This window comes from Melozone crissalis, unplaced genomic scaffold, assembly GCF_028551555.1.
Source record: "Melozone crissalis strain CALT ecotype California unplaced genomic scaffold, PUWL_Pcris_2 ptg000045l_1, whole genome shotgun sequence".
NCBI classification, from domain to species: Eukaryota; Metazoa; Chordata; class Aves; order Passeriformes; family Passerellidae; genus Melozone; species Melozone crissalis.
This window is the reverse complement of record NW_026535823.1, coordinates 29,332,477-29,347,145: the sequence shown is the minus strand read 5'-3', so window position 1 is coordinate 29,347,145 and position 14,669 is coordinate 29,332,477. Positions and strand designations below refer to the sequence as shown.

General features: G+C 42.1%; 1 protein-coding gene across 7 annotated transcripts in view; it reads left to right on the top strand.

Annotated features, from left to right (window-relative positions):
* DAB1 (DAB adaptor protein 1) overlaps positions 1-14,669 on the top strand; it is a 414,997-nt gene that overhangs the window by 160,781 nt on the left and 239,547 nt on the right. The gene's annotated exons all lie outside the window — the stretch shown is intronic.

Below are 14,669 nucleotides of genomic sequence, written 5' to 3'. Positions count from 1 at the left end.
TCTAACCCTGCCCTTTGTTTGAAGCCATCCCCTCTTGCTCTGTGGGGTCTCTTTGGTCCCTTGCTCTGTGCTTGCACAAAAGCCAGAAATGTGCTCTCATGGCACACAGAGGTGTGTGAGGTGTTTGAAGGTGGCTGTGCTGCCTTTGTGGTGTGTCACTGTGCCAAATCAGTGGGGTTTGGGGAAAAGAAACTCTTTCCTGTGATCCTGGGTGGCTTCATCATGGACAGCCAACATCCTGGGATCATCCCATTAGCAAACCAGTTTGCAGGGATATAATTGCACCTATTGAACCAGTATTTTTACTCTTCTGATGAGCTGTTCAGGTAATAAAGGTGGGTTTTTTCATTTGCACTGAGATGCTTATTCCAAGAAGCCCTGAGCAGGTGGAATCCAGGTGTAGTTATTGTATTTGTATGGGGAAATGCCTGGTTGAAGCACCAGGTCATGGTTAGAACTGAACTGTGTGGTGTCATGCCTTCCCATAACCTGCCTGTTAAATTCCCAAAGTAAGGCTTTTGTAGAGGTAAAAATCCCCCAAACCTCAAAGTTTCTAGATACAATCCATGGAGAAGATGTAGGTAAAGTTAAATGGCAGTCTGCTTTAAGCACTGTGATCCAGGACACTGTAATTGTTGCTTTGGGAAGCTTATTTTATGTGGAAAAAGGAAGGAATAACACTGCTCCTTCTGAAATGAGCTATCATTGGTTCTGTAATTAGCCCAATGTTAATAATTAGACAAGAGTTCATCCTAATTTGGGAAAAAAGTCATGTTGTGGAGGCTCAGTTCCCAGAAAATTGATTGAAAAAATTTAAGACTTTTAACCAAGTATTGAGATAAATAAATTTCATTGGTGTTTGCCTAAATTAGAGAGAAAGTTGTTAATGTAAAAAAGTTGAAGTGTTAGGAAAGCCCCACACATGTTCACTTTAATATTTCTTCATTTTATTTATAGATATAAATGCCTGAAGAATAAAATTATCAGGTTTTGGTCAGTGTTTTTGTTGTGGAGGCTCTGTCAGTGGAGCTATTTCTGACTGGCACCATTTCAATCAAGTTCAGGAAGCTGATTTTTCCCTTTCTGTCAGCACAGATACAGGAAAAAAAAGCTGCTACAAAATGATCCCTTTTAATCCTGTGCCATTTTTATGTGCTGATTAGAATCAGGGTAATTTCAGCCTGTGTTGAAGGAGTTAATCTTCCTGATGGAGATGTGAAAAGTCAGAGCCATCTTAAATCTCAATACCACATGCTGCCTTAGGGATCACACTGTGCTAAAACCCCAGATAAAAAGGCCTGACAAAGATTATTGACGGTTTACCTTTTAATGAGCAGCTTGGATTGATTTTCATTTCCCTCCAGGGCTGCTTGCTTTGCCCTGTTTCCACCCATGATGTCATGATTAACAAAAACAACAACAAAATTAAGGCTTCATATCTGAATAATTGTGGGGAAATAAAGAGTAGCCTTGGCTTTTAAGGGGAAGCTGTGCCAAAATCCCACTGAATGTGCAGGAAAATCCAGGGAGATTCCAATGATGGTTGGTGCCTCTCCCAGCAGAGGGGAATGCACCTTCTGCCAAACAACACCTCAATTCTTCAGCTGTTTTATATATTTTAAATAACACATCACTCTGCACATCTACAGCAACACAAGAACTCCAAATAAAGAAAAAATGCCTTCCAATATATGTGTTATTGTTGAGAAAAGCCATGATTTCTCTTTTGTTTGTCAAGCCCCCACCCCTCTAAAGCCAACACTGAAGGAACCGCCTCTGGCTACTTTCCCATAGTTTTGTTCAAATCCTTAAGCTTCAAAAGAGAGCAGCTCTGCCACCACAAAACTATCATCCCAAAAGCTCTTAAGCTCTGACATCATCCATTCTGTTTGAGTCCTTCCATACAGCCCTTGCCAGAAAATGGAAATCCCTTTTCCATGTGGGAGAATGGGAATTTTTAAAAAAACCAAATTCCTGTTCTCATCAGTATTAAAAATAAAAAAAAAAAAAAAAAAAAAAAGGAGAGAGAGAGGAGGAAAAGGGTGTTTTTCCCCAGGCTTTGCAGAACAGAACAAAAGCCCTGTTTTCCAGGAACAGGATGGAGTGAAGGCTTCCAGGCAGGCAGATGGGAAGCCGGCGGCGCAGAGCTCTGCTCCGTGGAAGGTTTCCATGGAAGAATCCTGATTTCCAAGGGCAGGGGAGCCTTGTGCCTTCTGAGCCTGGTGGGGACGTGGCTGCAGCCCCTGGGCAGGGCTGGACACCCTGCAGGCAGCTCTGGGAGCAAAGTGACGCTCTGTGTGTGTGTGTGTGGCCGCTCTGAGAGCTGGAAAATGGGAATCCAAGCCAGGAGTGAAGGAGCCTGCAGAGAGAGAGGGGCGGTGCTGATCTGGAGAGTTCCACGGGGTGGGCAATCAGAGATGCGGTGGGTAAGAGCTCTTGAAGAGTGGTGCTTGTGTGGAGCTGGAGGATGTGGGGCCTCATTGCTCAAAGCACTTGGTCTGTGCACCAGGGAGGATGCTGGATAGAAGATGGAGAGGGGAAAACTGCAGGTTAAACCACTTGAACTATCACTAAAATCCTCATCTCAAACTGTGTTGTGTTTTTCTTGTTAGATTTTTTTTCCTTTTCTTTTTCTTTTCCCTTCAGAACAAGTTACATTGAATAACTCTGGGCTGTTCTCAGCAGTGTAAAATTGCAATTCCTTAAAGCACATCCTTTACCTATCAAATTGGCAGGCTGGAGGAACAGTTATTCTGCTGCAACTTCAAATCACAGCTCCCAAAATTGATCTGGGCTTAGGTATGTCTTTGTGTGTCCACGCTTATTAGCTTCATCTTGTGATTAACTTAATGGGCTATGGAATTTTACTCTATGCAAATGCAACTGCAAAACCAATTATTGAAAAGTGAAAAATGAACTCTAGGAGACAGTCATTAGACCATTAGAATCCCCCAGTTCCTTTGGAAACTGTGTTTGGGTAATACGTGGTTTTAATACTGAATTTCAAGCTCAGAAAAAAAGCTATTTGGCAATTACTTTTTTTTTTTTTTTTTTTTTTTTAGGCAGTATGGAAACATTTTGATAGGCTTGCCTGCGTGGGTTACCAAGACCCACTGGGTTTTACGAGTTGGAAAATTAGTCATGGCTTCAATGAAACGTTGTAGTCCATTTAGTAGCCCATTTTCAGGGTCCTTAGATGTACAAGCATCCGTGAATTCAGTTTGGATGGCTGGTGAGTGTAATCCAAATTAGCTGGGCTGGATCCAGCAGCAAGACGCTCCCTGGCTCCATCCTTGCAGGGCTAGCTTCCAGTCAAGGTGTTTTGTGTGGGTAGATGGTGATGAAAACCTCCTCCAAACCTGATGGATTAATTTATGTGCACATGGATGGGCTGTGGATGCATCTACTGGGGCAGCAAGTGCGTCACTGCGGCTGCTAACTGGAAAATGATGCTGATGAGCCCAAACTCCCCAAAACAGCTGGATTTGGTCCAGGGACCCCCAGGGAGACTGGAGCCCAATTCTGGTCTTTGTTCATCTCACTTTGTGTGCTGTAAATCACCCTTGGGACAGGGTGGGAGCCCTTGTGTGAGAATGGGGCACCCCGGGAGCTGAGCAAACAAATCGGGGTCACACCTGGCCTTTCATTTTCCACAGTGCCTGTGCACAACTGGGTGAGGTGAGAGGGTATCCAAAGCATGCTGGCTGTAATTTAATCAATTGACATTTAGATGTGCAGTAATGAGTGGCTGTGAATGCATTGGGTGGGTGAATACAAGATACACATCCTTGTCTTCCTTTTGGTTGTAAATTCCCCTGAAAAGAGTCTGGAAGTATGGATGAGCAGGACTGAGGTGTGATAAATACAACAGAGAAGCTCAGGGCTGCTGGACATTGAGTGTCTTGTGTTGAACTGCTTTGAGTTCATTCCATCAGGTAGCTTAAAGCCATTTTAAATATCTTCCATGCAAATGAAGAAGGGAAAAATAAGATTAATCACAGTGCAGATAAAGCATGTATCAAGAATAAAAGGCACTGATAAGGAAGATTATGAAGCAAAGAGGAGGAATAAATATGAGGTGGAAAGCAGATGTGGAGACTGAAGGGGAGGTGAATAAAAGATAGATGGAAATATTAAGACATTTGTCAAATCCTTGAATGTGAAATGTCAGGGCTTCAAGAACTTGTAAAGGTTATTTACTAACTAAGGCCAGAGTGAAATAGTGTGTAACTACATTGATGCAACACAGACAGGTGCATGTTCTCTTTGCAGAGTGGGGCTGGTTTGATTGCTTAGTGCCTAAATAAAAAACAATAGTTCTTTGGCTCTTTGTTGCCAGGGAAATGGGAGATGTGTGCCATAAGAAACAGATGTAAATTTCTAAGCTTTTAAAAGAAAGAAAGAAAGCAGGGTGGAGTGGGAGAAATCACAGCAGAAATTACAGTCCTTAAGTATTGAAATCTATACTGGAAAACTTAAGAGATAAAATTAATGTAAATTACTTGGATTGAGGAAACTGTAGAATTGCATTGTTTTAGGTGTGGGAAGGCATTGATAAATTTTCAGAGACCCTTAGGCAATAACATTTATAAACAGGCTCTAGAAAAAAAAATAAATCTGCTTTTAAATCTGACTTTGGAATGGGAGACTTAAAGAAAACCCCTGAGAGCCTCATAAGATATAATATGGGCAACTGGTTTGAGTTGGGATAATTGAATATCCATTCAGAATTACATAATCACCTTTATTGAATGAATTCTTTTTAGGAATCTGTGTCAGAAGCTAGAAGGGAGTCTAAATGTGTTGGGAGTTTGGTGAAACGTCTTTAGACCCAGTAGCATTTAGAGGGTGATCCTCTCTAGACAAGTGTCGTTAACCTGCACTTCAGGGATTAGGATTTCCCTTGAAAGACTTGGAGCAATTTAAAATTATTGGTGTAGAGAAGGAATTGCAAAAGTTCCATATATATATATATATATATATATATATATATATGGACACATATATATACAAAATGTATGTGTATATATATATTCACTATATATGTATATATACATATATATGTATATACATGTATGTGTATGTAGATATATACACACTATATATCACTATATATATGTGTATGTGTATACATACATATATCTACATATATATGCACACATATATACATATATATGTATCTATATACATGTAGATATATCTATATCTATATATATGTATCCATATTCATGTAGATAGATCTATCTATATATATGTATATATATATAGTGATTACTATATATATGTATATATATAGTGATCCAGAACTGGGCAACAAAGAGTTGGATCTGAGTTGGATCTAAGCAATTTATAATGCCTTGGGATCCATCCCATAGATTGAGAGCACAGACAGATAAGCAGGCTGCACAATTTATGGTAAAGCAAGATAAGCCTATGGACAGACAAAGAATGAAGTGTAAAAAGATGGGGGGAAAAACCTTCATGGATGTGCAGTGAGGAGATGGAAAAGGAGAAGATGAGCTGGATGATGTTGCCTCCACCAGAAATGGGATCATCAGTGCATTACAGCAAACAATAAATCAAAGCACGTGTAGCAGAGTGACATTTAAATCAGCTGGAATAATCTGACACCAGCCAAGGACCAGGAGCCCTCTGCAGTCCCATTTTGGCTGGTGTTGTTCTTGGCCACAGGCCCAGCAGTTTGTGGCAGAGGCAACCACGATGTTCTCCTAAGCTTTAGGAGACCTTTCCATGTCCTGCCTCACACTGGTGTGTGCTGTGGTGTTGGATATTCATTAAAATTCACCAATTTGTTGTGATGGCTTTGGTTACCCACACACAATTGCCATGGTCCTGCAAAGGGAGAGGGAATCAAGAAGAAATTCTATAATTACACTCCAGACCCTTAGAATGAGATTTCTGTAGTGGCTGAATGTAAATTCATCCCCCAGATGGTTTCTCTCAGCTATTTATCCTCTGAGAATATATTAGCTGTTGCTGTGTGGGGAGTGGGATGACTGTTTATAAAGCACCGTGCAGACAAATCAATAACATTTGCAAATCTGATGAACTCGGCTGTGCTGCAGGTTGCTGTGACCAGGCTGCTCCGTGGTTCAGCACCCCTCACCTGCCTCACAGCCTGCTTCCAGGTGCACAAGGAAAGCTTTGTCCTCTCAGTGATATTTTAGTTATTTCATTTTTTAATTTAATTTTTTATTTTATTTTTTAGTTTTATTTTTTAAGTTTTGATTTCATTTTTTTTTTACTTCTTTAGTTTTATTTTAATTTTATAAATTTTATTTTGGTTTTTATTTATTTTCATTTTATATTTGTTTTATTTTTGTGGTCTTTTGTTTTATTTTTGGATCTTCTTGGGGTTTTTTTTGTTTTGTTTTTTATTTTGTTGGGTTTTTGGTTTTTTTTGTTTTGTTTTGGTTTTTTGTTTTGGTTTTTGTTTTGGTTTTTTGTTTTGTCTTTGTTTTTTTTGTTTTGGTTTTTTGTTTTGTTTTTTGTTGCTTTGGTTTTTTGTTTTGTGTTTGTTTTGTTTTATTTTTGGTTTGGGGTTTTTTTGTTTGGTTTTTGGGGGTTTTTTGTTTTGTTGGTTTTTTTGTTTGTGTTTTTTGGGGGTTTTTTGTTTTGGTTTTTTGGGTTTTGTTTTGTTGGGGTTTTTTGTTTTGTTTTTTTTTGTTTGTTTGGGTTTTTTTGTTTTGGGTTTCTTTTTTGTTTGTTTTGGGTTTTTTGGGGGTTTTTTTGTTTTTTTGTTTTTTTGCTTTTTTGGTTTTTTGTTTTATTTTTTGGCTTTTTGTTTTATTTTTGGGGCTTTTGTTTTTTGTTTTATTTTTTATTTTTATGGGTTTTTATTTTTTATTTAATTGTTTATTTTTATTTTTTAATTTTTATTTTAATTTTGTATTTTATTTTATTTTTTTCTTTTTTCTTTTATTTTTTAAAATCTTTTTCTCTTTCAAATTTTTAAAAAATTTTTTAATTATTTTATTTTATTTTAATTTTTCAGTGTTCTATTATCCCTTTCCTTTTTGGTGAAGCAGCTGCCCAGTATAGCACAACTCCAAGCTGCAGCAGTGTGAATTCCCATGCTCAGCTTCTCACCTCTGTCCCCTTGTGACAGGTGACAAGGAGGCAGAGCCCTGGCCGTGCCATGAGGGTGGCAATGCATTTCCCTCTGCTAAACATCCATGTGCCTGGTGCCTTCCTTGCCAGGTCCTTCAGATCCTGAACTCTGGCCATGCCATGAGGGTGGCAGTGCATTTCCCTCTGCTAAACACCCATGTGCCTGGTGCCTTCCTTGCCAGGTCCCTCAGATCCCAAACTCCTTCCCAGATGGGTGATGGGCAGCAGGTGCAATCCTCTCTGCATCTTGTCATTCTTGCCAGCTCAGAGGCATCAGGTGCATCCTTCAGACAGGCTGTGCTGCTCCTGAGGTGAATTGTGCTTTTCCAGGTGTTGTGACACAGCTGCACAGTCTGTGGTGTTCACATCTTTGAACCAAGAGAAGCCCAGTTCAATGTTAAGCTCATGGGCTAAATTATGAGTCCTCTAAATCTGACTTGTGTAGGCAGAAATCCTCCTTGTTTCTGGGTGTGTGACACTGGGTTATTGGGAAAAGGCTGCTGCATCCACACAGATCGATTGAGCAGAGGCAGCGTGTGGGTCTGGTGTGAGCCACCGTGGATGTGCTGCCTTCAGATCTGAAATCTGCTCCTTGGGGGATGTTTGGGTCTCTGGCTGCATTGCACTGAGCATCAAGAGCACAGCAGCTCTTTCCCAAATCCTTCACAGTGTGCTGGAACACATCTAAAGCGACCCTAGAAGAATTCCCCTGTAGTTTCCCTTAGTCACACACTTTGAATTTAACAGCAGCTCCTAATCTCACCATGCTGGGGATGTTCAGTGGGTCAGAGCAGTAGTGGCTGTGTGTGTTCCCCTGGTTGCATTTGCTCTATCAGCAGGGAAGAAAAGTCTTTACTCACCAGAAGATCAATGATTAAATTCCAATTTGCAGAGTTTGGAGCTGATCCAGCCTAGAACTTCTCCAATATTTATGGTGTTCAGCTCCAGGATTGTCTAATTTAGGGTTTTCTGTAGTCTAAGGAGAGTTACTGAGTGTTAAAGCAAACTCTCACAACGCTTACCTTGCCCTAAGAGGAATAATCCATGCAATAATATAAATAGTTGTAACCTATGCACGTTGAATAGTGGTATGACAATCTCTGAAGATGTCCCATTTAATTTGGAGTTAATTCCACCTTCATTGCTCCATGGATGCACTTGAGGTACTATGTGGTGTTTAATTTGGGTTATTCTGAATGCCAGATGCAAAGAATTAGAGTAATTATAGAGTGTAACTCTGCTTTTAAAGGCTGTTTCCTTTTTAGAGAACATAAAAAGTATATAAATTGTTTTAAATGTTTTAGTGGGTATTGATGACCTGAAAGATTATCCAGCTGGAAACAGACTGCAAGATCTTTGTGTTTCTCTATGCAAAGATAACATCACCATTAGTGAGTCCTTTCTTGAGGAAAAATAAAACAACCAGCAAAAAACCCAAACCTTTCTGTGGGTTGGAAATAACGTGTATGGTGTTCTTTGGGGAAAATGCCATCACCTTGATAGAAATCAAATTCATGCAGTCACAGGAATGGTTCAGGTTGGAAGGGACCACTGGAGGTGATCTAGTCTGAGCCCCTGCTCAAGCAGGGTCACAAGGCCACATCACTCAGGATTGTGGCTTTCCATGTCTATCTGCAGAAGAACCTGCCATTTCTCTTCTGAAAACTGACATTTGTGCCCACAACATCTCAATAAATGTTGGTTTTCCTTCATTCTGCTTCCTGCTGTGGAATCTTACTCCACCTGCTCTTAGGTCCCTCCTGAGCAGCAGTGTCAGGAGCCAGGACTTCGTTCTGTGCTAGTGCAGCACTGGGCACAAACAGGCAGGAAAACAAAGCTGGTGCTCTTGAATTAGCACATGAAAAACAGAGAAAGAGGGGAAAAAAAAAAAGCCAAGGTACCCATGTCCATTGGGGTGAAATTTTCGGCCATTCTGCAAGTCAGCTGCCATTTAGACTTGGAGCCACTGCCTGCAGTTTTCTTAAGCTCTTTAGGTATGCTGAAGTTTCAAAAGCAAGATAATAAATGGTGGCAAAATACATAAATGATTGAGTTCTCTCCTTTTGGTGCAGCTGAGATGAAGGGTTTTGGTCCAGAATAAAGGCAGTGGGCAGGAGTTTTTCTTTCCTACAGTTGAATTAATCCTACAGGTGTCTGTGGTGCCTGGGTTTTTGGCAGTGGGTCTGGGGTGTGCAGAGCCTGTTTGCACCCACTGGCCCCAGAGGGTGAGGAGCAGCTGCCATGGGGACCAGGGGGAATTCCTGCACCAAAGAACTGGCTCTCAGGAGCAGCCTGAGGTTTTGTGCACATTTAATCAGCTCCTCTTGGTTTTAAGTGGAGAATAAACCAGAAGGAATATATGTACCCCTAAACCTAAATTGAATTTCCTGTGTGAATATGAGCCTGACACTTGGGTATGATGTGTTTCATAATTCACCTGGGCAAAACCTGGTCCTGGAGCTGCCTCACAAAATGCATGAGCTGTGATGAGATGCAGCATCTCCAACAGGGGATTGCCAGGCACTGCCTGCAATGGGAATTGTGTCTGACAGCTTAATATTTCAGTTACAACTGGCCATACTTACAGTAAAGAGTATGTAATTATTTTTTTTTTAGCCTGATTAGAGCCACAAACATATGGCACAGTAGCAGAAGAAATTATTTTGGGTAGTAATCCTTAAATATTTTTTGGCAATCAAATGATTAGGCCTTTCCCAAGGGAAACAGAAACTCCCATTAAAGCACTTTGCTGGCAAGGATTTGATACTGCTCTGCCACCCAAAGACAGCCCAACCTCTTCCCATCTTCTACTTGGCTGCATGTCTGGCCAATATATTCAGTGTTAGCAGTGCTTGCTTAGCTTGCTGTCACCTGGGAAAAGTGCAGCACTGTCTTTTCTTTCTGCTAAGTGAAGGGATTGACAGAATTACTTTGGGGTTGACTTTATCTATTTTTAAAAAATTATTATTTTATTTTATTTTACCCCCCTTGAAAAATGACTGTACCAATGTTTGTCATCAGCAAAGAGGGAGTGGTGGATTTTTTTGGGGTGTGTCAGTAAAGTTTTATAATCTCTTTTGAAGAAACTGGGAGTAGCATGTGGATGTTTATGGATGTGGATTCAACTCCTGGATATTGCAGATTAATAGCAGTGTTGGGTTTTTCTGCTCACCCTTGTGCCCAAGGCTCTCTACTATGCAACACACAGTTATTCTGCAGAGGTGGGAAGTTCCAGTGGGGCATCCCATGATGATTCTGTGTCTGTTTGTCCCTAAGGCAGGTGACACATGTGTCACTCCCTCATTATCATGGGCAGCTCGTGCTGCCACGTGCCTGTGGTCCCAGGTTCTGCATGGTGGCCACTCTTGCTCCCTCTCACAGGACAATTCCTGTGATGGGCACAGGCAGCTTTGTGTCCTGATGCTGCCTGAAGGAGCTGCTTTATCCCAGAGCAGCAGGGATCTGATCTGAGGTGAAAGAGCCAAATCCAGCAACCCCAAATATCCGCGTCGACATTTGCAGGGCTGTGAGTAAATTGCCTCAGCATTGCAGGAGCCTTTGTAGGGGGAAAACAAATCTAGGATGAGTGGTCCCCCAGCCAACCTTATTTTCCTTCCTTGCTGGCACAGAGCACATTCCCAGTGTTTCCAATGTAAAAGGCTTGCTTTGAAGGGGAGACCTCTGACCTTGCTCTGTAATGCACCGAGCCCCGGAAGCCGTGTTTTGCTGAAAGCTTTTGCTTTTGAAGAAGAAAAAGAGCAAACAAAGATGGCCTGTGGAGTAAAAGCTAAAAAAAAAAAAGAAAAGAATTACCTGTCTTTAATGTTTGCTCTTAGAAGTTTTAGAGGAATTTAGGGTCCAAAATTAGGGGTTGAAGGGTTAGTTTGGGGAGAACTGGTACCTTACAGATGTGTGGGTGTTATATCCAGATGTTGTCCCATCCTGCAGCATTCCCAGCCCTGATCCCTGCTCTGAGCTCCTTATTTACATTTATTCCATGGAAGTTGGAGGCAGTTTCACTTTCCATGCCCTGCCAAAGCCTGGCTGGAAAAGGCAGAGCTGGAGCCACTGCAGGAGCTGCTGTGATGGAGGAATTGAGGGCTTGAGGCCTCTTGGGAAGAGCAGGGAAATGAAACCACATTTTTTTTGGGCACATGGTGAAGGCTCTAGGCTTTTCTCCTGAAGGTGCTCTGGTTGTGTCCTTAATCTGTAGTGCTAATGAGGGGAAGAGTACAAAGCACAGGCAGATTAGTTGATTGCATTCCCAGGAGTTAGAAGGCTGTGGAGACAAGCCAGGTATCAAAGTTGCTTTGATTTTTCTAACTCGTGAAAATGACAGAAGGATTTGTCTTTGCTGATAATTGACCTCAAGCCTGGGTCCCTTTCAGGCAAGGAAGGTGCCTTTTTTCCCTCCTCTTTGAGGATAAGGCAGCCATAGTCAAACCATTTGGTTCCTGACAGGCAGAATGGAAGAGGGGGGTATCAAGGTGGGAAAGCTCCAAAATGTACTTTTCCATCTTTTAACTGGAAACCTCCAAACAAATGCACATGTTCTTATTTTAAATCTGTTCTCTGGAAAGATTAAATGATAAGTTAGATGTTAGCAATAAAAAAGTAATCTCTTCCTCTGAACTGATTTATCATGTGATATTACAGAAAATTCATCGCAGGGCATGTTGATTTCACACAGTTGAATGCCAGGACTTATTCTGGAGGAGCTTGTGTTCCCCTCAGCTCCTGGGCTTGGCATAAGGTGCATGGTACCCCACAGATGTGATGCAGTGCTTTGGGAAGCTGGATCCCAAATTCAGCCAGCTCTGTGACACTATTTCACACCTTGGTTCTTAAATAGGAGCTGGGATCAGCTCTCAGAGGCTGTTTTTGGCATAGTTTTCTCCCATGTGTTCAGCAATTTGCTAATCATGGCATTCTTTGGTTCTTGAGTGGGAAGGAGGGGACCCTTATTGGGCAATGTAAAATAAAACAGGCTCAGAAAAACACATTTTGTAGGTGTTTATATGGTACTTTCCAGTATGGGGAATAGCAGGACCGCAGAGAATTCTTCATTGGCCTTTTCCTCGTGTTAAGTATCTTGGTTGTTGAGTGGGGGAAAGGGACTTGAAATTGGGCAAATGGAGGAGAAAACCTTCCGAAGGGCTGCCCAAACCCTTGGATGCAGGAATGGCTCTGAGTGAGTGCTGAGGATGATCTGCCAAAGGCAGAGGATGCTTCCTTCCTGTGGCAGCACCAAAATAATGAGCAGCATTTTGAGAAATGAAGATGTCCAAAGGCTCTCCGTGCTTTGCTGGGGAAGTGTGAACTAATTTAACTCAATTAATGTTGTCTTGCTCCTTCCCCTCTGCTGCAAATTGGTGACATTTAATTCTTCTTTAGGCTGTGGGAAACACTCACAGTCTGTGGGCAGGACAGATGGGGAGTCAGAACTGGAAACAGCAGGAGGAGCAGAAGCCCTTTGTCCTTGTCAGGACTGGCCTGTTCCTGAGGGCATCCACTCATCCATGGGAAATGAACCTTGATCTTGCCACTGGTCCCAAGAAAACACAAGCCTCTTGCAAGCTAGGAACAAGACACATATTTTAAATAGGAATTATAATGAAATTAGCACCTCCACCTACCTTAGGGGGTGATGTTCTCTGTCAGTGACTATTGTCAGGTCCTGTGTCCTACTGGCTGCAGAGCAGGAGAGGTGCTCCAGTTCAGGTTTTATCACCTACACAATTTCAGGTGTGGCAGAGGAAATGTTATTGTCTTACCAACCCAAAATGTGTCCTAGAGTTAGTGGAGTTCTAAAATAAAACCAAAAAAAATTAATCTCTGGTGGTGTTAGGCCGTCTCAGCTGGATCATGACAAAAGAGATGCTGATGGGAATGCTGTGATCCCTCTTAAATCAAAAGCTGTAAGAGTGGAAAGCACAGTGACTCACTGGCACTTGCCACCAGGGCCAGGAGCTGCTGCTTCCTTTGGGATGTGGGTGACAAAGAGCACAAATAAATCAACAAGGCTGCATCTTTCTGACGTGTTTCTAAATGCTTCCTGGCTTTCTTCACTTTCTTGCTGAGGAAGTGAAGCTGCAGCTCACCCCTGGGCAGGAGGCCACTGTGAGGCCCCTCCTGTCTGCCCTTCTGACCCTTGGGGCATTTTGGTGGGCATCAGGTTAGTGGGGTGGGAAACGATGGCAGGAGCAGCCTGGTTTAGATAATTAATATGTCTTGAACAAAAGGGGGGAAAAAAGAAGAGACTCTTCCATCATTTACAGCTCCTGAAATATCACTAATTAGTGTCTGAGGAATACAGACTGCGTGGGAAGTTAGACATTCACCAGGCTGTTCATCTGGGAGCCGTCTGAGGAGCAGCTCCTGCGCGCCGGACATCTGCAGGATTAAAAAAAAAAATAAAAGAGAAAGGAAAAGACACAGTTCATTAACCACCAACAACATTCCCCGGGAAGCAACTGGGGGAGCTGATCACTGCCACTAACTCTCACTCTGTTTACCATCAATTAATATTTAGCCTCCCAAATTTGGAGCTCTTTTGTCGGCACGCCTCGCGGAGCTGCCCGGAATCTGGGAGCTGTGGCTGGCTGTGGTTTGCATCAGAGAGCCCCAGGAGCTGTGGGCTCCCTGCTAAAGCCTTCAGGGGGCCACTCTATTAAAGAGATAATAGTGCAGATTTGAAAGCTTCAGCTGATTAATTAAATGCAAACACAAGATTGTACTCGCAGGCTCTTTCAAAGGACTCCGAGTCCTTTCCTTAAGTCGGTTCAACCTTGACCTGAGTCAGCGCTTGTATAAAAGATTAAAGGTGACCCATAAAGAGAGAAGCTGGATTTGCATTGTTTTAAGCTTGGGTTTCTGTGTTGTTGGAAAGGAGTTTTTTTTTTCCCACTGTGCACACATGCCAGCTCCCTCCCTTAGGAATGTGTGGGAAATGGCATTTTGTGGTTCCTGTTGATGCAGGGGTTTGGGCAGCGCATCAAATGGAAGTGAGATGAGAGAAACTCTCACCTGGGCAGTGCAAGAGCTTGACACAAACTGTGCTTTTGGTGATCCAAAATGGCTAAACCATTAGGTCAGGTTTGCCATGATGCTGAGGATGGAACACCTCATAAAAATGGAAATAGCCCCAAAACAACCAGGGCTGGGCCCGTCTGCTTGGGAAACACATTTCCATCCTATTCATTTGTGGAGTTTAATCTTGGAAAATGCTCCATTAAAACTACTTGAGTCTCTTCTGGGACGAGTCAGAGGAAATGTTATTATACTTGGGGCTTCTTCAGACAGAGTTTAGTTTGTTTTGTTTTACTGTTTAATTCTGGTTGTGCTCCGTACTTGAAAGGGCTGAGCTCCATGTTTTGCATTTGCTGAACAACATGACAGCCTGTGAAGTATGTGACAACGTAGCTTGAGCAAAATGCAGTGGACATCCTAAATTACTGCTTCAGTTATATTTCTGAAGCTTTTTGAACAACTGAGATTTGATCCTTTCTAACTTGAGTTGAACCTTATGAATTGCAGAT